This window comes from Triturus cristatus, chromosome 1_2 (assembly GCF_964204655.1).
Source record: "Triturus cristatus chromosome 1_2, aTriCri1.1, whole genome shotgun sequence".
Classification (NCBI taxonomy): Eukaryota; Metazoa; Chordata; class Amphibia; order Caudata; family Salamandridae; genus Triturus; species Triturus cristatus.
In genome coordinates this window covers 108,469,491-108,491,361 of record NC_140580.1, presented here as the reverse complement: position 1 = coordinate 108,491,361, position 21,871 = coordinate 108,469,491, and positions in this window count along the sequence as shown.

Genomic DNA, 21,871 nt, shown 5'->3' with positions numbered 1-21,871 from the left:
AGTTGTGTTTACTTGTGAAGGCAATTGGGTAGCAGGATGTATTTTAGGTCAATACTTGCATTTGGGGCGTATTATTTGTGCGTAGTAGAGGTGCTGTTTAGGTATATAGGCAGCAATACTGGTTTCGTGGGGTTTCCTGTAGGTTTCAGGCAAAGGGTCTAGCGCAATGGCGCCAAAAGCAAAGAGAGGGCTGGTTCCATCCAGGATGGAGGAATGGATGGAGAATATGATGCGCACCATGAGCGATTTGAACAAGGAAGATCAATGGGGTAGATAGGTTATTTTAGAAGTATGTTTTAGGGGCCAGAAATTAACTCTTGTTTCAATCTATGGTTCTACGGAAGATGATCCAGACGTATTTCAGTTTCTTGATATTGAGTTAGCTCAGTGGCCTGAGCCCATAGTATGTTGTGGAGATTTTAACATCCATGATCCAGAGAGCTCATTTACACTTCCAGATGCGATATATCGGGGTAGGAAGAAGAAAGTATTTAGGGCATTAGCTGATATGGTCACACATAATGTCTTGGTTGATCCTTGGGTGAAGCTACATCCCCACTTAGATGGCAGCACCTTCTTCTCCGCCCCACATAAGATCATGGTTAGGCTGGACTACTTTCTGATATCTAATTGTCTGCTCTCTGGAGCACAAGTGGAGAAGCTACCTAGGGTGATTTCAGATCATAGTCCGGTTATTCTCACTGTCAAAATTAATCAAACACCCAAAATACCTTCACAGTGGACTTTTGAGAGAGGCCTGCTAAAGGATCCTGTATATAGGGAGCACATGACAGCTTGGATTAAATTCTTTTGGGATATTAACAGGGGGACAGCAGCTCCAGGAGTGGTCTGGGATACTTTCAAGGCAGGAGTACGGGGAGAAACAATTAGTTTTGTTCTAGGAAGACAAAAGAGAGAAAGAGACAAGAGAGAGCAGGTCGGGCAGAGACTATTAAGAGAGGAAGGGAATTTAAGTAGGGCCATAGTAAAAAACTTACCTTTAGAAGAGTATCTGCTTAAAATTATAGCCTTAAAAGCTGAAGCAGTGGAAGGGTTGGCTAGACAAGCTGCGGATCAATTTTTGACAAAGAAGGAAAGGACGTACGAACTTAGTGAGAAGGTGGGTCGAGTCCTGGCTAGCAGAACCAGGCAGAGAGTGGCTGCAGCGGGAATAAAAGAAATCAGGGATGCATATGGAAATATGGTTATGGACTCTGATCTAGTAAGGGAAGTGTTTAGAAGGTTTTATGCAGATCTGTATACCCCAGAGGGTCCAACAAGACTACGAGAGGTTGAAGAATACCTGAGAGATATTTCTCCGCCGATAATGTCCCAAGAAGATAGGGAGCTATTAGATGGGCCCCTACAGTTGGAAGAATTCAACGAGGCCCTTGGTAGCTTACCAGCTGGTAAAGCAGCAGGACCAGACCAAATCCCGCTTGAATTTTACCAAATATTTAAAAAAGTGCTTGTGGCAGATATGTTTTTAATAATGCAACAAGCTCAACGAGGGGAATCCAGTCCGGAATCATGGGGAGGGGCTGACATAATTGTAATCTTGAAAAAAGGGAAGCCACCAGAAGCACCAGGATCATATAGACCAATCACACTAATGAATTCGGATATTAAAATATATTCTAAAATTCTAGCAAAGAGGCTGGCTGGGATCATTGAGCAGTTGGTAACCCTCATACAGCACGGATTTATTCCTGGAAAAGGGACAACGCAGCACGTTAGGACTGTTGTTACAATGCTCGACTCCGCAGGAATCCTAGGGGATCCTGTCGCAGCACTTTTTCTAGATGCTGAGAAGGCATTTGACAGGGTCTCCTGGGATTACCTTTGGCAGGTTATGAGGTGGTGCGGGATGGGGGAACCTTTTGTTAAAGCCATACGGATACTCTATAGTAACCCAATAGCGAGAATTAGAGTAAACGGAGGGCTGTCAGATACAGTTAAAATTGCCAGGGGGACTAGGCAGGGTTGTCCCTCCTCTCCCCTCCTTTTCGCGTTATATCTCGAACCACTACTGCGACGACTGGAAGCTAATCAGGGGATACCACCGATGAGGGTAAATGGCTGCATGGTAAAGACTTTAGCCTATGCAGATGATATAGCTATTTTAACGCCGAACCCCACTTTAGCTATAAAGGAGGTCGAGGCAGAGGCCCACGTGTTTGGACGGATATCGGGCTATAGTTTAAATAGATTAAAAACGCAGATTATAAAAAACACCTACGCTATATGTAATGATGATAGGGTGGTTAACTCGGCAGTGTATTTAGGGGTATCATTAGTGGCGGATTTGGATAAAATTGTAGAAATGAATTTGACCCCCTTGATTGATAAGGTGAAGAGAGATCTGGAGAGGATGAATAACTTACATCTTTCTCTACTGGGATGTATTAATGTAATCAAAATGTTGATCTTGCCCAAATTTTTATATTTCTTTCGCTCTGTCCCTCTGGTCTTTGAAGCCAAATGGTTTAATATGCTAGAGAGAGTACTAAATAGGTTTATCTGGGCGCATGGGAAAACCAGGCGGGCCTATAGGTATATGACTCTCCCAAGAGAAAGAGGGGGATGGGGGGCCCCTGATTTTAGGTTATATCAAATGGCTGCAGCACTACAGTATATGCAGGGGTTAATTGGGGGCGGGGGGCTCGATACAGGGGTTACGATCATGTCTATGGAAGTCTATTCTATAGTACTGGGGGCAGAGGCAGAAAAGAATTTCTTAAACAGGGTTGAGTTTGGATACCATAAAAGGACCAGATTTAAGACTGTAGTGGCAGCATATAGGATATGGAATGCCTTTTTTAAAAAAATGGGACTCGGAAGATACAATAGATATACAAGGCTGTATAAGAATAAATCCTTTCCTACAGAAGTATTTGCTGATCCAATAATGGCAAGATGGTCTCAAAAAGGGATAGTACAGATTGGAGACTTAATGGACGAGGAAGGGATCGTACAGTTTGTAGACCTCACTTTCAAGTATGGTATTGAGAGAAAGGATTTTTTAAAATATTTACAGTTAAGGAGTTTTCTTTGTCGTAAGCAGGGTGGCAGTGCGGGGTTTAATAGTAATGAAGTATTGGAGAAAATAAAAATAGGAAGGGACTGTACAATTAGATCTTTTTATGCATTCTTAGTAAAAGGGAAGATGGATGATATGGAGAAAGTTAGTAATAAGTGGGTTGGAAAATTGGGGGGGGAGCCTGGAAGTTTTCAAGAATCCTTGAATATGGGTTGTTATATTTTGTGTTCGGGACCCCTACAATCGCAGCACTACAAGACTTTATTCTCATTGTATCACACCCCCGCTAGAATAGCTAAATGGGGAGGCTCCACTGGTACCACCTGCCCCCGATGTAATGCAGGGGACGCAGATATAATTCATATGTTTGCTACCTGCCCCCAGCTGTATAGTTTGATTAAAAATGTGGAAGATTTTCTTGCTAACACACTTGACATACGAATAAAATTGACACCTTTGAGGATTTTGTTTGGGAGAGATAACCAGGATGGACCCGAATATAAGGAGTTTATGTTTATGGCTACTGCAGTTCTGAGATTGATGATAGCAAGAGCATGGTTAGAAAAGATCCCCCCGGGAATGCAAAGATGGTTGGCAAATTTATTAGCTAGCTATAATCTTGAGAAAGCAATATATGCACGCAAGGGGAAAAGGGGTAGAAGGCTAGGGTTAAAAATTTGGGAACCAATAGCGAAGTGGAAAGAGACTATGGCATTACAGGATACTGCAACATAATATGCAATATAGGTCTATTTGCTACCTGTTCTTTAATCTGTGTTCTTTGTTAGTCAATATTGTTTAAATTTCAAATCAGATAAAGTGAAATTATGGATGTTTTCTCAAAATTGGCTGGAAAATGTACAAATGTAAAATATGTAATACAATGTGTATACTGAGAAAAAGGGGTAAAATAATAAAAATTAAAAAAAAAAAAAAAAATGAGCGATTTGAACCAGACTGTGGCGGACCTCAACAGAAGGGTAGATGGGTAAGAAGGCGCAAGGGACAGGCCCAGGCGCCCTAATGTGGCACCCAGGGCTGCTTTCCCTCTGGTACTGTGGAGATCAAAGAAAAAGCAGACAAGGGGAGGTTGTCCCAGTGATCCCAGCAGGGCCACTAACAACACCTTTTAGAGCCGCTAGTCCCTGCCATCCCTACCCCGTGCGCTCCATTGCCAATAGCAATACCTATGCCTGTCGCCCCATTGCCAATAGCCATACCTGTGCTGATCACCCCTGCCACACCTGGTCCTGTGGCACCAGTGCCAACAGTAATGCCTATTGTCCCAGCCATCCCGGGTCCTGAGGCACCAGTGCCAGCAAAACCAGCGCAGCCTTTAACTGCAGCCGCTCCCGATATAGCGCCAGGGCAGCAGGACATGGTGGCCAACCTAGCGGCATTGCTACCATGGCTAGCGAAGGCTGGGGCAGTGATTCCAGGTACAGGCAGCCGGGTCCTGTCAGCAGAGGGCAATGCACTAGAGGAGGCAAGGAATTTGATAGCGCGAGTTGAGAAGGCAACACAGGTGGTACCGCCACCGGTTGAGGTTCTTCTTAAAACAACAGGGAACACCGTTATTGATGTGGAGGCCCCAGTGAAGGCTGCTGCAGGACCTGACAACACCAAGATGCAAGCAGGCACATCAACAGGTACAGCACAATTACTGCCAATGTTAGGTCTGGGGGATGTGCGCTCCAACAGAGAGTGTTTGGCTAGGCACATTGCACAGGATGTGAAAGAGCAGATTTGGAAGGGTGAATATGTAAAGATATTTTCCTTGTTGGTAGACAAGGATGAAAAGGAGGAGGCCAAGAAGGCTAGGTTGTGAGCCCACGCACGGGATTGGGCCAACTGGCCAACTAGAAAAAAGGTTGATGAAACACTGTTTAATTGGATAAAGGCATACAGGAACTTCCATGCGATAACAATAGAGAAATTTCCAGGTCTAAGCACAGAGTTAGAATGTTACAGGATTGCATGTGCTCATGATGAATATGGTGGGATGTGCTAGAAGGAATATGATAAAGCCTTTAAAAGGTTAAAAGCATCTGACCCAGCTCTCACATGGGACCAGGTTGATATGATTTTATGGTTAACACACATGAATTACCAAGGTAAGGAAGCACCTAAGGCACAGTCCTTTTGGCAAGCTACACCCCACACCGGGGGTGGGGGGGCGGGCAATAAAAGGGGGAATGCTGGGATGTCAATAGGAAAACATGCACCAGGCCCAATGGTTCCTGTAAGTTTAAACATGCCTGCTCATTTTGCGGGCTCTCCTCACACCCCGAGTTTAAGTGTCTAAAAAATCAAAAGACAGGGGAGCAAAGAAGCAGGAATGAGGTTCAGTTATTCACAAAAGCGCACTCACCTATTGATTTCATGGCCCTGGTACCCTAGTTGAATAAATATTCATGCCCTAGCACAGCACAGATTTTGCTTGAAGGTTTTAGGGATGACATATCCACTGCGAGAAAGAAGGTAGAAAAAGAACTGCGTTTGGGGAGAGTGGCAGGTCCCTTTGACTCGATCCCCGTGACCAACTTTGTCTGTTCACCACTGGGGGTGGTTCCCAAGAAAGACTCAGGGGAGTTCCGCCTCATCCATAACCTATCTGCTCTATGGGTGGGCGGAATTTGCGAAATCCACTTTCGCAAATTATCGCAAAAATGTAAAAAATTATCGCAAACACGCGGAAATATCGCGAAGATGCGGAAGTTTTTTCCCCGCATGTTCGCGAGATTTTCTGCATGGTTGCGGCTCGCCAACTTACCCATGTGGTTGCTCGCGGGCGCGGCCATCTTGTTTTCAGTTGTCTCGCGGTGCATGATTGCGAGAAGAAAGACGTGATCGCGCGACGCATGACGTCACTGCGGGCGCGAACTGTCGCGAGACAGCGCAAATGGCTTAAAACAATACAACATCTCATGGAGAACGCGACCGGATCAAGAAAACTTGTCGGCGAACGCAAGGGATTCAGGTAAGGCGATCGCGCACGCGCGAGAATGTATTATTTTACAGCGCGAGCAAGAAACAAATTATCGGCAAGCTGCGGAATGCGGAAATTTTGACATTTTCGCGCTTTCCGCAGAACGCGAAAATGTCAAATTATCGCAATTTCCGCGAACGGAACAAAATTTTAGCCCAGGCCTAATCTGCTCCCAAGGGTCTGTCCTTGAATGAGGCAACTGATGGAGCACTCTGCTCCGTCAGATATGCATCATTGGACCAGGCGATCGCCATGCTGCGATCGCTTGGCCCAGGCACCTTATTGGCAAAATCAGACATTGAATCTGCATTTCGTTTATTACCTGTTTACCCACAAGATTTCCACTTACTGGGATTTCAGTTGGAAGGGAAATTCTACATGGACATGAGCATGCCAATGGGCTGCTCTGTCTCTTGCTCTTACTTTGAGAAATTCAGTTCCTTTTTGGAATGGGTTTTTAGGCAGGTGTCAGGGCACCATTGGGTACTGCACTACCGCATACTGTGCATCACTAGGGTAGGATTGGGAAGAGACCTGGCATAACCCAGCATCTATTTTGCCATTCTTGAGGGGACTAAGGGACGAGGGGCGGTCGGTGGCTTGCGCAAAACGATACATGACTGTAGTGGCATTCCTTGCAAAAATGATGGGGCATAGGGATCCTACGGGTGCATTTTTGGTCCTAAGTGCTTTAAAGGGTTGGCAACGTTTGCAGGGTACACAGCCGGACGACAGACACCCAATCAGCATTGAGGGGCTCACAGCCACCATTGCGACTTTAGAAAAAATATGCAACTCCATCCTATTCCAATGTGCCTTTTCCCTCGCCTTCTACGGCGCTTTCAGGGTGGGTGAACTGGTGTCGCGGAACAAAAAAGACTGGTGGGGGGGTATGCAATTGGCCCATGTCCAAAGGCTAACCGGGTCAATCTCTTTATCAATTCCTAGATCAAAAATGGACCAGAATGAGAGGGGGGACCATGTGCTCCTGCAGAGAGCACCGGGGAGCCCATGTTGTCCAGTGGGAAATCTGGAGTCAAATATGGCAGTCAGGCCACAGGGTGCAGGTGGCCCCTTGTTGATTCATCAGGATAGTTCTCCCCTGACAAGGATTCAGTTTAGGAGGGTCCTTGCGCTCTCCTTGGGAGCAGCAGGCCTGGACGCATCCAAGTTTGGGACCCATTCTTTCAGGATAGGGGCAGCCACGGAAGCCACAGCCCGGGGACTAACTGCTCAAGAGGTCCAAAGAACATGGCGTTGGTCTTCAGACTGCTACAAGCGCTATGTGCGGCTGCACTTGCTGTAATTATTATCACTAACACTAGGCTTGTTTCCATTTCTCTACAGTTTCCGCATTCTGTCCCGCAGGAGGGGAACATGTTATCACTACCTTGTCCAATGCGTACCGCCCACTCCAGGTACCCACCGGGGGGCCGGGCCGCAAGGAAGTCTGGATCATAGGACATTCATATATCAACAGGTTGAAACAGCATTTTCTCACAGGCAATTTTATGGACAGGGCCCGCCAGGTGGGTTGGAACGTGTCAATGCATGGTCAAGGGGGGTTGAGAGTGGGGCAGTTCCAGAAGCTCATCATTCCTTTGCTGCTGCAATCCCCGGTGAGACCAGCTGCAATAATAATTCACCTGGGAGTGAACGATTTGGTCCACATGAGCAGAAAGGGGGTAGTAGAGGCATTAATCTCAGAAATAGGGTGGTTGGCCAAACAATGTCCCCTAGCATTATTAATATGGTCTCATATGATACCGAGACTCCAGTGGCGGGGGGAATCTGTCTGGGCTTTGAATCACTCGGTAAAGAGGATCAACAACAGGGTTAGTCGACTCTTCAGGACCCCTAAACTAGGGACAATCCCGCACGGGTGCATCCGGGGTGAGCATTGCTATCTGAAGGACGGGGTCCACCTTTCAAAACTAGGGACTGAGATATTCTTAGAGAATATACTGGCCTGGCTGTTAGTGGGGGGGGCACAGGGCATGACTCTGGGACCCTAGGTAGAGGATGGGGGAGGGCCAGAAAGTCGGTCAACTATGCTGGCCCGTGGCGGTACGGTCATGGCTGATAGAAAATAATTACTTCTATTAGTAGGCATCCCCCTATTTAACGGGGATGCCTGGGGGGGGGGGATGGGACAGTGGTCGCTCATCACACTCCGGTGGTCAGTTATGGCCGGTAAACTGAAGGGCACGGGGGTAGGAAGTCCCGCTTCCGGTAGGTCGCTTGGGCCAACCACTGCGCAGGCGCATTGGGCGACAACCTGGCACAACATCAGCCCCTGGGAGGTGTGAGAAAAGGGCGTGGGGGGCACCCACATCATCAAGGGGGGACACGGGCCTCCTGCACAATGTCACTCTGGTAAAGGGGTGACCCGGAACTAGTTGGGAACAGTCATGACCTTGCACGTAGGCTCATCCAGGATATGCAGAAAACAATGATGCTACATATTCCAGTCTAGGTTAGGTATGGCTTTGTATTAGACTCTTGTTAAGGTCAGCCATTCAATTGTATCAAATTCTGTATTTGAAAAATGTAATTGGATATGTTTGGGTTTTCTGCGTATATGTACATTTTCCAGTTTTTATTATGATTTATTAATAATGTTTTTTATTAATCTGTAATAAATACGGCTGGGGTTATCGACCCCTAATCCAAAGAAATGGTGTTGGACCTGATTATTGATGTTTTCCGAGGGAGGGGGCAATGTGTTATTGACCACGTCCAGGGAGGGGACTCGGCAATACCAGGCCATTTGACTGTCCACCTCAGGCAATCACAGTCACTGTCTCATTTCAGGAAGGACCTTAAGACCTGGCTCTTCGACTGAACCACAGCGCCTTTGCTGGACCTGCTGTTTCCCTACCCCCAGCTCCTTGAGAGACCCTTTCAGGTGAAAAGTCATGCTTTACAAGTAACCTGATTGATTGATTAAGTCTGATTTACTGTTACCTAATGTCTAGTGCAATTGTTGACTCATCGACAGTATAATAATGACAACTCTCATTTATAGCGACCAAAAGTGCAAACATGTGTGCTAAATTAAAAAAAAAAGTTCTGATCTATTTGTCTCTTGCAATGTATGACTTGACACAGTGTGTCTTTGCCCTGCCTGGAGAAATTGTGAGAATCCAGTTGGACTCTCAGTTCCACCTCTAAGACTTGTTGCTAGCCCAGGAACACCCTTGATGAATAGAATCAGGACTGCCTCCACTCTTCTCCAACACTGCTTCCAGTCACATATGCACCCCCTGTGCTTCTGAGTTGGGTATGCCATAGTGCTTGTTGGGAAATCTTATACCCCCCCCCCCCCCAGCAATGTTGGCTAGGCTACGCCCCTCTGTAGAAAGACGAAAACGAGGAGAAATAAAGGTATTTCTCCTTGTTACGCCTCCCCTGGGGAGGCATAGGATTTTTACACATTACTAGGTTTACAAGTCCTTATAAATCTGGGAATGCATGAAAATCCAAGGAAGTTGCTTGAGAACACCCAAAGTAACGCTCATGAACACCTCCCTTGTGCAGAGTAAGGCAACTCAGCGATTTGTGCTGCGTTGCATTACTCCATATTTGTGAAGCCTTTCAAAGCCACGCAAAGTGGTTTTGCATGGCTTCATAAATATGGCTGAGATGTTTACGTCGTGCATGCACCACATTGCGTGGTGCAAGCATGAGGCAAAGCACTCATAAATATGCCCCCCAGTTTCTACTTTGTGAAAAGATACTATCCTCCTAATTAGATTTCAACAGCAATTTAGGTCACATACCACTGATAAATTACGTTACAAATTACTAGGAAGAAGAAGGGATGGCCATTTCATGCCTTCTTTTCCTGATTATTCCTAATTAGTTGCAAAACGTACATTGCAAGTCGCAAAGAAATTTGCAACTTGCAATGTGCATTTTGATACATTACAATATTGAATTTTATCACTGCAAATATTGAAATGTTGGGAATTTCATGATTTGTGACTACAAAATACTCCTTATACATCAAGCTCTTACAAATCGACTTGGACCATTTCTATATTTTACAGCGGCATATGGAAAAAGTTTTCTTCACCAAAAAAAAAACATAATCCTGTTTGAAACAAATAAGGCTTTCTTTGCATCTCAACCCAAAAGGTACACCGGTGTTATTTTCTGCAGGGAAAACAACTGTCGATCAGGTATAGAGGTATGCAGAGAAAGCTACAATTTCAGAAGTTGTAGGTGCGTGGATCATGAGACAATAGCAAATTTATAAAAGTTATAAGTATAAACCAACGACTTGTTAAGTTATTTGGGGTCTGATTAGTAGCTTTATACGTAACCGCCATATAACTCAAATTTATGTTACGTTTCTCTTTATTAAGGAATAAAAAATATCCAATTAACATAAATCTATGAACATTTTAGATATCTGTGTCTACACCTGACCAGAATTCGCAACAATTTCATCCATTGAAAATCTATTGGTTTGTGAACAGGTTTGTTAGGGTGCATGGGCACTGGAACATATGTTCTGTTTCTTTCTCTGCTTCTAAAATATTTTTAAATAACTTTCTCTGAATTCTCATGGAAGAAAAAGAACGTTCACTTTTGGCACTTGAGTGTTGGGTTGGACTATTCTGTCCAGTCTCTGGGAGAATTATCACTTCCACTAGGGTGACAGTGGAGAATCCACCATGATTAAATGTGGAGGTTTCAGCAAAAAAAGGTGACTAAACCCATGTTGGGGTCAGCCTCTTCGGAGAGAAAATGTCTAGTGCAAAACATGCTGGTGTACATCACTGTTGGTGGTATGCTCACTATCAGATGAGGGCACTGGAAGTGAGGTTCTACAAAAGTGAGGAAATGTTGCTAATTCCCCCATATCTGATCTCCCTAACATTCTGAGGTTTTTTTCTCCCAAGAGTACACTACTTACCTTTCCCTGACAGTCCGCCACTGTTTCCTCGGGCAGTCATTCACAGAGTTAACTCTACCAGGCATGGTGAGAAACTTTACTGAAATGGACAACTGATATGTTACCACATCTGTTGAAGTGAACGCTCAGTGGAAGTCCTCTTGTAGTATAAACCACACAGGATACTATAATTGAGGTGTTCATGCTGCTGAGAATATGACATTTTGTAGGATTCTCCTTCTCACTCTCCATTCAATTATGCCAGAACTATAAGTGTGGACATTTGGTGTAAAAAAAACATTCAAAAGATTTATGAATAGTTGAAAATCTCCAGCTTTGTGTGTGTTCACTGCCTTCCCCTTCATACACCCACCCCTAATTAGGAGTCGCAGCAAATGTGACAACGTTTTTTCAGTTTCCCAAGTCATCAGAAAAATGTATGGTTAGAAAAATATGCAAATCCCGATTGTGTAGGGATTTAGGATGTGCATTAAAATTTTGATTAACTAGGTTACAACTGGAGTGCCCAAAAATATTTGGCACTCAGCATCTCTCGCAGTAGGCATTTTCATTCACTGCACTGCCTCATCGTTAAAGCACGTTTTGCCTAGCTAGAATTCCTCTGCATTGATGCAACGCTCTCTGATTCCAACAGGGCTGCAAGCGACAATCCCGGTCCGGAGTACCTGTGAATCCTTGGCAAAGTGCGACCACAAACAAAGGCCCAGTGTGCATTCATGCCACTTTCAACAACAAAAACACCCAGACAGTTATTGCTGCAAAGGTGCTAATGTGGCCTCTTAAGCGATCTGGAAACAAAGAGGTAGAGGCTGTTTCATGTCCTTGAGTGGTGCTTCAGGGCCCTGGCAAGAGATGTGAAGGCAGCCCTGGAAGCGATTCTCCCCTTTCATTAGCAAGCACACGCAGGCGGGGGACAATGCAGGTAATGCCAGCCTCTGAGCTCCTTCAGTGTTGCCATAGCGCCTGTAAATACCCAGGCTGTGCCGCTTAACTCCCCACACTCACTGCATAGTGGGGAACAAGCAAAAAGCCTGCAGTATTTTTCCCAGTGTTGATCGCACATTTGTTTTCAAGGTGTCGAATAAACAGGCTCAGATTGGGGGCAGTAATAGGCCTGCGTACCCTCGTGAAAGTGTCCAACATTCGTGAATTACGACCTTTCGCGACACATTGCTTGGTTAGTATCAGGAGGCTGGAGAAGTGTGAATGAAGCATATTTAAATGTGTGGGGTCAATAACTTTGATCAGTGCATTAGTTCTTACCTGTTCCTCTCTACTTCACTAGGAGTAGTAAGCTGAAGACACACCCCAGCATGAGTGTTTTCTGTTGTGGTGATGGATAAGTAGCTGGGCCGCTCTGATTCTGGACTGGGGAGACGGCAGAGACTTATGCCCTAGACTAGAGGGTGCCCATCGATGGGTGAACCTTTCAAATCATAGGATTTTGGTCCTAGTCCTGCATGTCTCCTGGATAAGGTGAGGACTGGGAATCTGGCTGAGGCATTTTTGGCTTGAGTTCCATCCAGACTTTACCCTCTTGTTGGTCTTGGGGCTTGGTTGGCATTTGAAGGACCACGCCACACTACCACTACTCCCCATGAAATAAGAACTTTGATGCCTTACTGGCAGAGCTCTCAAAGTTCAAGAGAGGTGCAAGATTATTCTTGAATTCTGGGACTTGTAGTATTAATTTACTAATGGGATAAAAAAACAATAATTCCCGTACTTCTAAAAAAAATCCCGGATTGGAGGAGCTACTCGCACATCAGCATTCATTGGCGGACCCATTCGTCCCCACCTCTGCGGCATGGGACCAACGGCATAGGGAGGGTTTCATGCCTGCGACCTCTAGCTGGGTTGCAATAAACAGCAATAATAATGGTTCAAAGGGCCCCTCCGCACCTGGACTCCAGTGCCACTGTACCACTGATTGCTAGGCTCTTGTGTGGGAAGTTGTTTAGGGAGAAAGCGCTCTGGTTTCCCACATCCATGTGTGAGTCCTTTATCCAGACTAAGTTTTTGCTTTGCACTTTGAAACTTGTATTCTTGTTTATTCCCATTATAAAATCATTGCAACAAATCCCAGAACATGGGAAACTTGTGAGCACTGGTTTTGGGCTTTGCTGTTCCAAACAATCCAAGCAAGATTCCCAGGTCCAGGCATGAGTAGTTCATTCAGTTCAGGATTTTTCTCAGACTCATAAATCTAATTTACTAATGGGCTGATAAGAACTTCACATCCCAGAATGAAAAGAAAAAACCCTTGACTAGACAATCTGTTCAGGCATAGACATGGAAAACTTGAGAGTTCTACATTGGTGAACGTCTCCTCTCAGGTGCCGCTACCCATGACATGGGAGCAGTAGTCTACCAAGGGCCCCAGGGGCCCTAGAGCAGGCAATGAAAAAAGGGTTGCTTAACAGAGGAGGTGATTATGAGGAGCCCAAAAAATTACATTTTCAGTGAAATTCCCATATGGAATTATTGATATGCAACAACACAGAAACCATTGCCAAGGACTTGGGCCATTTACTGTCCCAACTCACTAAACACCTGTACCAACCACGCAAAGGGCACAGCCTATTCTCAGAACACCATGGGCAAATATAAATACTCTGCCCAGTGTCTTAGCGTTCAGGGAAGGGCTGAAGGCCATATACAGTAGCTCGTGAGTTCCAGTGGTGGGGAGAGTGCACATCGTTGGGTGCTACCAAAGACCACACCATGTGCCCTTTAATCACAGTGAATGTGTTACGAGGTGCAGGTGCACAGGTGTGTCTATATTAGTGTACTGTGAGTTATCCCTATGTGAGTGCAGGGTGTGGTGTGTGCCTGTGTGAGTGCAGGGTGAGGGAAGTGTCGAGTGTCTGTATGAATACTGGGTAAGGCCGTGTGTGTGGGTAAGTGAGGCTGAACTATTTATTTATTTATAAAGTTTTATATAGCGCGAACAAGATCCAGAGGGATATCAGAGCGCTTTACAATAGGATGGGAGGAAGGACATAAATGCAAAATCGACAACAAGTAGGAGTAAAAAAACAGGAATGATCGCATATTCAGGGACAGTTGCACAAGAAAGAACCATAACAAATGATTGTCCAAAGGAAGTAAGAGCGATTGTCTTCGAGTAGGTGCACCTAGCCCAATTAGGGTAAGAATTTATTCATAAAGAATGTTTTGGCTTCCAATTTGAATACAGTCGTATGAAGAGATTTGGCGTACTTCCGGTGGAAGAGAGCTCCATAGCTTTGGGGCTCTGTGACAAGTTCCCTTTTTCCTAAAGATAAGTGGCTTCAAGAGGAAAGTCTTGGCGCTTCTTGAGGCTCTTACACCACAAGAGAGCTCCAGTTTTTGCGCCAGTTTCTTGGGAGTATTGAAGTGAAGGGCTTTGCGTGCCAGAACGACAATCTGTAACTGAATACGTTCATCAAAAGGCAACCATTTGAGAGATTTTAGGACTGGGGAAATGTACTCATTTCGCTTAGTGTCTGTAACCAGTCTAGCCGCTATATTCAGTGATGCTCTTAGTGGAGCCAGGGAGTATTTGGGAAGGCCACAAAGCGTCGCGCTGCCGTAGTCCAGCCTAGGCAGGACAAGCACTTGCACCACCTGCTTGAAATCGTTTTGTGGCAGGAAAGATTTGATATTTCTGAGCGTCCTCATCAAGTGTTTTGCTCCCTTGCATACCTTACTGATGTGATTTTTCATATTCAGGTGCTTGTCCAAGGTCACTCCGAGCGATTTAGCTGAGTCTATGATGAGAGGGGTGCAGTTGAAGGCAGTGAGGTGATTCAACCAGAGATCAAGCTAGGGGGTGTGGTTCGGAGGGGAGATGACCAGGAATTCCATTTTGGAGGTGTTGAGCAGAAGATGGTTCTCAGTTAACCAGTTTTGAGTAGACGTTAGGGTCGATTTGAGAGAGATGATGTTTTCGGGGGAAGAGATTTTCAAATAGAGTTGCATATCGTCCGCATACATATGGAAGAGAGTGTTTGAAGAGTTTAAAGAGTTAGCTAAAGTTTCCAGGAACAGATTGAAGAGGATCGGAGATAAAGCGGATCCTTGGGGGATGCCCATGAGAACTGGAGAGGGCTGGGAGAGAGAGTGGTTTGCCTTGGCCCTTTGAGAACTGTGGTGGAGGAAAGACGAGAACCATTGTAGCACCTGACCAGAAAAACCCATACTATTTTTCAGAGTGGCGAGGAGGTTGTCATGATTAACCGTGTCAAATTCGCAAAAGGTCAAGGAGGATCAGGAGGCAGGATTCGTTTTGGTCAAGCATTTTTAACAAGTCATCCATGACATGAGTGAGCGCTGACTCAGAGCTATGCCCCTTCCGAAAGCCTGATTGATGTTCGTCAAGAAGTTGGAAATTCTCATATGCGCACAGAGTTGGGATTGTATGCATTTTTCTATGAGTTTCGCTAGGGTGGGGATATTGGAGATAGGCCGGAAGTTATTGAGATCCGCTTTGTCAGTGTTAGTTTTTTTTAGTATAGGTGATGCCTGTGCTGCTTTAAGGCTGTCAGGGATCGTACCTTGTGAAAGCGAGGCATTTACAATCCTTGTCCAGGTGGGGATGAGTACATTCTTGATTTCTTTGAAGATGGCCCGGGGTAAGAGGTCGCTGAAGTGATTGGATGGGTTGATATTCAGAACGATCTTGTAGATGTCTTTTTCATTAAGTGGAGTAAAGGTGCACCATGATGCATTATTCTTGGTGAACAGGCTAGTAGATCTGTGATTTCCTGGGAGGTCATGGGATGGTATGTCCCTGGAGGAAGACAATAGAGCCTTCTTAGAGGTGAGGTCAATGGAGATGAGTCTTGCTTTCTCCGTGAAGAAAGCAGCAAGTTCGTCGCAAGAGGGAGGGGTGCCACCAGAGTCAGAGTGGTTGGGACCTACTGCGGATTGCTGTTTGATCAACTCGAAGAGTTTCTTGGGGCGGTTTGCTGCTTGGTCCAGTTGGTGTCTGAAGTAGTCGGACTTAGCCCTCTTGATTTGTTTGTTGTAGAGGCTCCTAGCCTCTCTAAGGAGTTTTAGTTGTTCCGAAGAGGGGTTGGATTGCCAGGAACATTCGAATGCTCTAAGGTTGCGGCGTTCGGTGTTTAAGTTGTCATTATACCAGGGTTTGGGTATTTTTATTGAGGCATTTTTTTGTTAGATTGGAGCAATGTCATCCATGATGTTGGAGATGGTCGAATTGTAGGAGTCGGTGAGAGACTGCACCTCAACCAGGTTGGATAGAGAGGCGAGGGCCAAATTACAGTGGGCCGCTATTTCACCGAATTCTTTTGATCCGAGCTCCCTTTTTAATTTCTTTAATTTCGTCAGTTGAGCAAACCTCATCGGTATCTCCCTGTTGATATAAAAGAGGATGCAGTGGTGGTCAGACCAGTCACACGGAGTAATGGAATCCAAAGTGATGGTCTGCTCCTTGGAGATAATGAGGTCTAAAGTTTCTCCTGTAATATGGGTTAGTTGGTCACAGTGCTGAGTAAGATCTTGATCATTTAAGAAAGACTTAAGGCAGGATACAGCGAGGTCATTGGAGTTAGACCAGTGAAGTTGAAATCACCGAGGAAGATTTGGGCCATGTTTGAATCAACATTAGCAGAGATGATTTCCATTAGTTGCTCGGTGAAGGGGAGCATGTCCCCCGGGCAATGGTAGAAGGAGTGAAGTTTACAGACTGGTAGGTTCTTGCTTGAGATGCTGAGACAAAGGTATTCAAAGGAGGAAGGAGTGGAGGACTCTACTTGAGAGATTGAGAGTGTGTTTCTGTGAATACAAGCTAGGCCACCGCCCAACTTCCAGGTTCTGTCGAGCCTAATTATGTCGTGAGTGGGAGGAACTAGGAGGTCTAAGATAGGAGTGGAAGAGGGATTTAGCCAAGTTTCAGTGAGGATGATAATGTCTAAGTCCTTGTGTTGGATGAGGTTGAAGATATCGGAGGCATGTTTACTTGCTGATCTGCAGTTGAGTAGTGCACATTTAAGACGTAACGGATTCGGGGAGGAAGGCCTCTGGGTGATTTTCACCTGAGTGAGGATGTCAATATTACTGCCTCTGAGAATGCGTGGGGGTTCTCTGTATGGGTTTGAATGGATGGATTGTATTTGCCTCGGCGAGGTCATGTTGGGGTTGGACCAGGTAGGGTAAGAGTTGTGAGGGTCCTGGAGATCAATTGACATCGGGAGGGTCACACATCTTCTGGGCCGGGAGGGATCATTATGTAGGGGAATGGATTTCATGATGGAGGGAGCTAGGGGCTGACCAATGGACAGCGGGTGGGTCACAAAACTTCTGGTCCGGGAGGGATCTTCGGGTAGAGGAATGGGTTTCAGTATGGCGGGGACTAGAGGCTGATTCCTGCGATCAATAATGCTTGAGGAAGCGCTGGGCAAATTCCAAGATGTGAGGAGAGAGCTGATCACGGGGAAAAAATCATTATAGAGGGCTTTCAGGTCATGTAGATCAGAGGTGAGAAGGTGCAACTGGAGAGAAATGTAATCTAGGCACGTTGCCAAGTCAGGGTGTTGGACTGGAGGGGGTGTAGGGAAAGCGAGTAGGGAAGGGGGGGTCTTGGTGTAGGACTGTGGGTTCCTCAGAGGTGGTGAATGGTTCCTGTGGAGTAATTTGATCATTTTGGACTGGCGGAGTTCCAGGTAAACTATATGCCTGTGTGAGTGCTGCGTTACCCCCAATACGCAATACACCTAAATGCAGCATTTTGGTGCATATGATGTGGGCAGTATGAGGTAACTGAGTGCAGAGTGAGGGGAGGAAAAGTATGAGTGCCAGCTGAAAGTAGTGCCTATGTGAGTGAAGGAGGAGGTGTGTATTTGTACAAATGTACAGGGAGTTATGCCTGTGTGAGTACAGGGTAAGTGGTGTGCCTGTATGAATATGGACGGGAAGCATAAGTGCAGTTTGAATGATGTGAATGGTTTCTGCATGGGTGTAAGTGCAGGGTCAGGTGGATTGTCTGTATAAGGGCAGTACCTGGACAGTGTGAGTGGAAGATGTAAGTGCAGCATCTGTATCGGTGGAGGGCAGCTATTATACCTGAGAGCAAGGTTTCAGAGTATATTGTGAGTGAATGATGTTGGGAGGCCTTGTAAGAGTGTGAGGAAAGTGCCTGCATGGTTACTGGGTGAGAGGTGTGCCTGTGTGACTGAATGGTGAGGCATATGCCTGTATGAGTAAGTACGAGCAGTGTGCTTGTTTGAATGGAGGGTGAGCAACATGTCAGATTACATGGTTTCAGAGCATCTGAAGAGACGCTGTGGGGAGAGTATCTATGAGTGGATGAATTACAGTGTGTCTGCATGAGTGAAGGGGTAGGGTGTTGTCTGTACGAGTACAGGGCAAGAGGAGAAAGTCTGTAACAGTGTATGGTGTGAGAGAAGTGCCTATAAGAGTGCAAGGCATGAGGAGAGTGCAAGGGAGTAGCCAGAGGAATAAAATACCCATACTTTGCACTACATGGGTGCCACTGAGGAAGTGAGCCAAGCATGCCAACCCGACCCTTTAAGGAGGGTCCACAAGAAGTGTTCACTTAACAGATGCCTCCTTTTTTCTGTCGTCCTTTTACTTCTCATTTCAACTTTCCCTTTTTCTTACATTTTTCCATTATTTCTTTTGATCCTTACCATCTTCTAAGTCCCCTGCTTTTTTCCCTTCCATCTTTCTTTCTTTGCATTCTTTCCTCTGTTCTTTTGTGCTCCCAATCCACTTGCCTAGTACTTAGATTTTCTTTAGGGTTTTCATAATTTCTGTTTGTCTATGTAGCCAATGTTAGCTCCTTTGCCAATCCGTTCACCCAGCACATAGCTCTCTGTCATCTAACTTCTTTATGGAATTTTTTTTTATATTAACTTCTGCTTCTGTGTGACTTGGAAGTCACATTTTAAAGTAAAGTAAATTCATTGTGTGAGTGGGTACGTCGACTCCCTCCCGGGGTTGGATTGGGATTAAAAATCGGCCCGGGTCAGCTAAAAAAAAAAAGTGGCCCACATTTGCATATTGCCTTTCTGCAAAACACTGCTTTGGCGAAATTTTATAAAAAAGGGAGGGGGGGCTTAAAAAAATGCACGGATTAGTTTACACTGGTGAAACACACCTTAAAACAAGTGAGGCCACTTTTGCTCAATATGCATATATTAATGAGCCGGCCCAGCGAGAGAAAGGAAGTGACACCTCTGCCGTTGTTAAAAGGGAGGTAATGGACACCGATCATCCCCAGAAAGGCCACTCAAGCACCCACTGGGACGCTGGCGGCATCGAACAACGCAGACACCATCGAAATCAGCCCCCCAGGCTTCTCAAAAAAGCAGCCCACAGCTGGAATTCGGATGCCGGCCCATCGGGCATTGCCCGAGTGCCCGTGTTACCAATTCGATGCTGCTCCCTCCTCCCAAGACCGATGAGCCTGAGCGCAGCACCCAACGCCCCCATCTACTCCCCCACAAATAACCCACCCTGAGACCTCACTCGCTTTTGTTTTTTTTTTTGGTTAGAGATTTCTAACATCTCAGGCCGTATTTAATCATAAACTATTAAACAATCAGTAGTCTGAAACACCTACAGCAAAATTTCAAATTTTTTTACATGAGTTTACATTCAGTCAAGTGTTTAACAGAGTCAGCTATTCATCAAGTCACCACCCCAGGAATTCGTTTTCATTGAGCTCATGGTTGATTCGTCCCTGGGACCTACTTCCAGGATCTACTCGTTTTGTGCAACTTCCCTGAGCATCTCTTAGAAGAGGCTCCTCCCCTGACCTGAGTAGTGGATCCTTCACGCGGAAGGCCGGCTCGCCCCAGAGCGCTCACGCCTGGGGAGCCCCCCTCACTCACCATAGAGCCTGCAGTGCAACTGGGCCATGCCTTGACCCCCTGGCACGGACTGCACTCTCCAACCCCCAAAGGGCCAGCGTACCCAAAGTGCAACCGAAACATGTTTATCTGTCCAGTGACACCCCACTCAAACTGATATAGTGGGAGCTTCTCTACACCCATGGGAGAGTCGCTGCGAGGGTGCAAGGTTTCAGTGCATATTGTGAGTGTAGTGAGGAAGTGAAAATTGCCCACCTCACCTTTCCTCCAGGAAGGCACTCACTAACCTCACCTTCCCCCATGTTTCACAGATTCTGCACACCTTCATGTGCCAGCAGCCAGCTGTTTATCACAATTGGCCAGTCTGACGCGGGTGCGAAGGAAGCACACTGCTTAAACCGCAAGAACCCAGGGCTGACTTTTTAGTGATGCTGCCACTTATGAGGGAGGATTGTCCCAGTGCTTTGTCAGACTGGTGATGTAACTGCCATCAGGGTTGGGATGTGAGATCTATAGTGCAACAAAACGTGGATGTGTGGCATCTGCACATCAGCACATGAAGAGGGCCTGGCTGCCTGACCTTAACATGAGTCTCTGTCAGGTAGCCTGACATTGTAGAGTCTGACAGACACTCCTCATGCACTAGAAAAATGAGGAGGACATAGCACCGCCTCCCACACTAAGGGCCACTGCTGCACAGTGGTCTTATAAAGAAGGGATGACTGATCTTGCCTCAGATCTCCTGGCCATTTGATCACGCATAGGGCCCAGACACATGCTGAAACTTAAATAAAGAGAATTAAATACATAACTGCCTACTCATGAAAAAGTTATAAATCTGCACTTGTAGATTTATGTCTAAGTTTGGGGGCAGAATTACTACTTTTTACTAATCACCATTATTTCCAGAAGTACTCTTGGAAAGTTGGTGTACAGTTGGCAAAAGAAGTGATACATACGAGCCACCAGAATAAATGCAAAATAGTTCAACATGTGTTGCTAATATGTAAGTAAGAGGACATATAGATCGCGTGTTAGTTTGGTATGTTGCTATAGCACAGACCTAGGGGCCGATTATGAGTTGGAAAGAGTGGTGCCCCATGTGAGATGCTGCTCCGTCCAATTAGAAGGGTCCCAGAGGTTCTGCACTTAGACTTTCAGAGTCTAGGGACACAAGACCTGATTTTACTGGCAAGAATATTCAGCCAATAAAATTGCATTGGAAATGGGCAGTTGTGCTGCCCAGCCCCGCCTTCCAAGATCCTGCCCAAACCCCTCCTAAGGCCCAGTGGAGCGCCCCTCCCTGCCGGACTACATCCTCCGCTTCCCTCGGCCTCCTCCAACCTCCCTCTTGCCCCCCCCCCCACCATCTCATCCTGCCCCCAGCAAACATTTATCATCTTCTTCGAGAAAGGAGTAAAATTTGGGATTTCATGCCGAACTCTGCCTAATAAATCTGGCTAAGCACAGTCATTCCTCATTCCATGGGGTTTAACTCGTAACAGGTGGATATATGTGCTAACATATCAACTGGAAGCCATAATTCTGGCCGCCAGCAGCATGTGCCTTACACACAGTCAGGTCCCTAGAGTCAGAGGTCAACTAGAGAGAAGATGCTTCAGAACATATCTCTCCAATGCTGTCCAGATCGGTGGAATATAACTCTTGTGCTTCTGGTCTGCAGATTGGAAAAGCAGTCTGTTTGCTATTGGGTTTGACATCTAGACATATGTCCAGGCCAGCTCTTGATTTTCTCATAAAAGGTGGAAAATACACATTTCTGTGTTACTGTTGTTGTTACTGTGTTTGGTTGTTGAGTTGTTATTTCGTTTCAAATAATATGCACAAGAGTGCTCATAACTTGCTGCAGCATTTTTTTATCTCTGCATCAGTGTATTCTCCAAAGGAGTACCCTTTGTTCCGTTTTGTCCATCCAGTAAAGCGGCTCATAGAGGTCCTGTCGGTGATGGACCGCCTGAGACACTGACCCTGAAGAATTGGCCATCTTTGCCCTAACTGCATGGAGCTCAGTTCACTTGAGACATCGTGGTCTCTGCAAAGCCAGTGGTAGGGTTTAT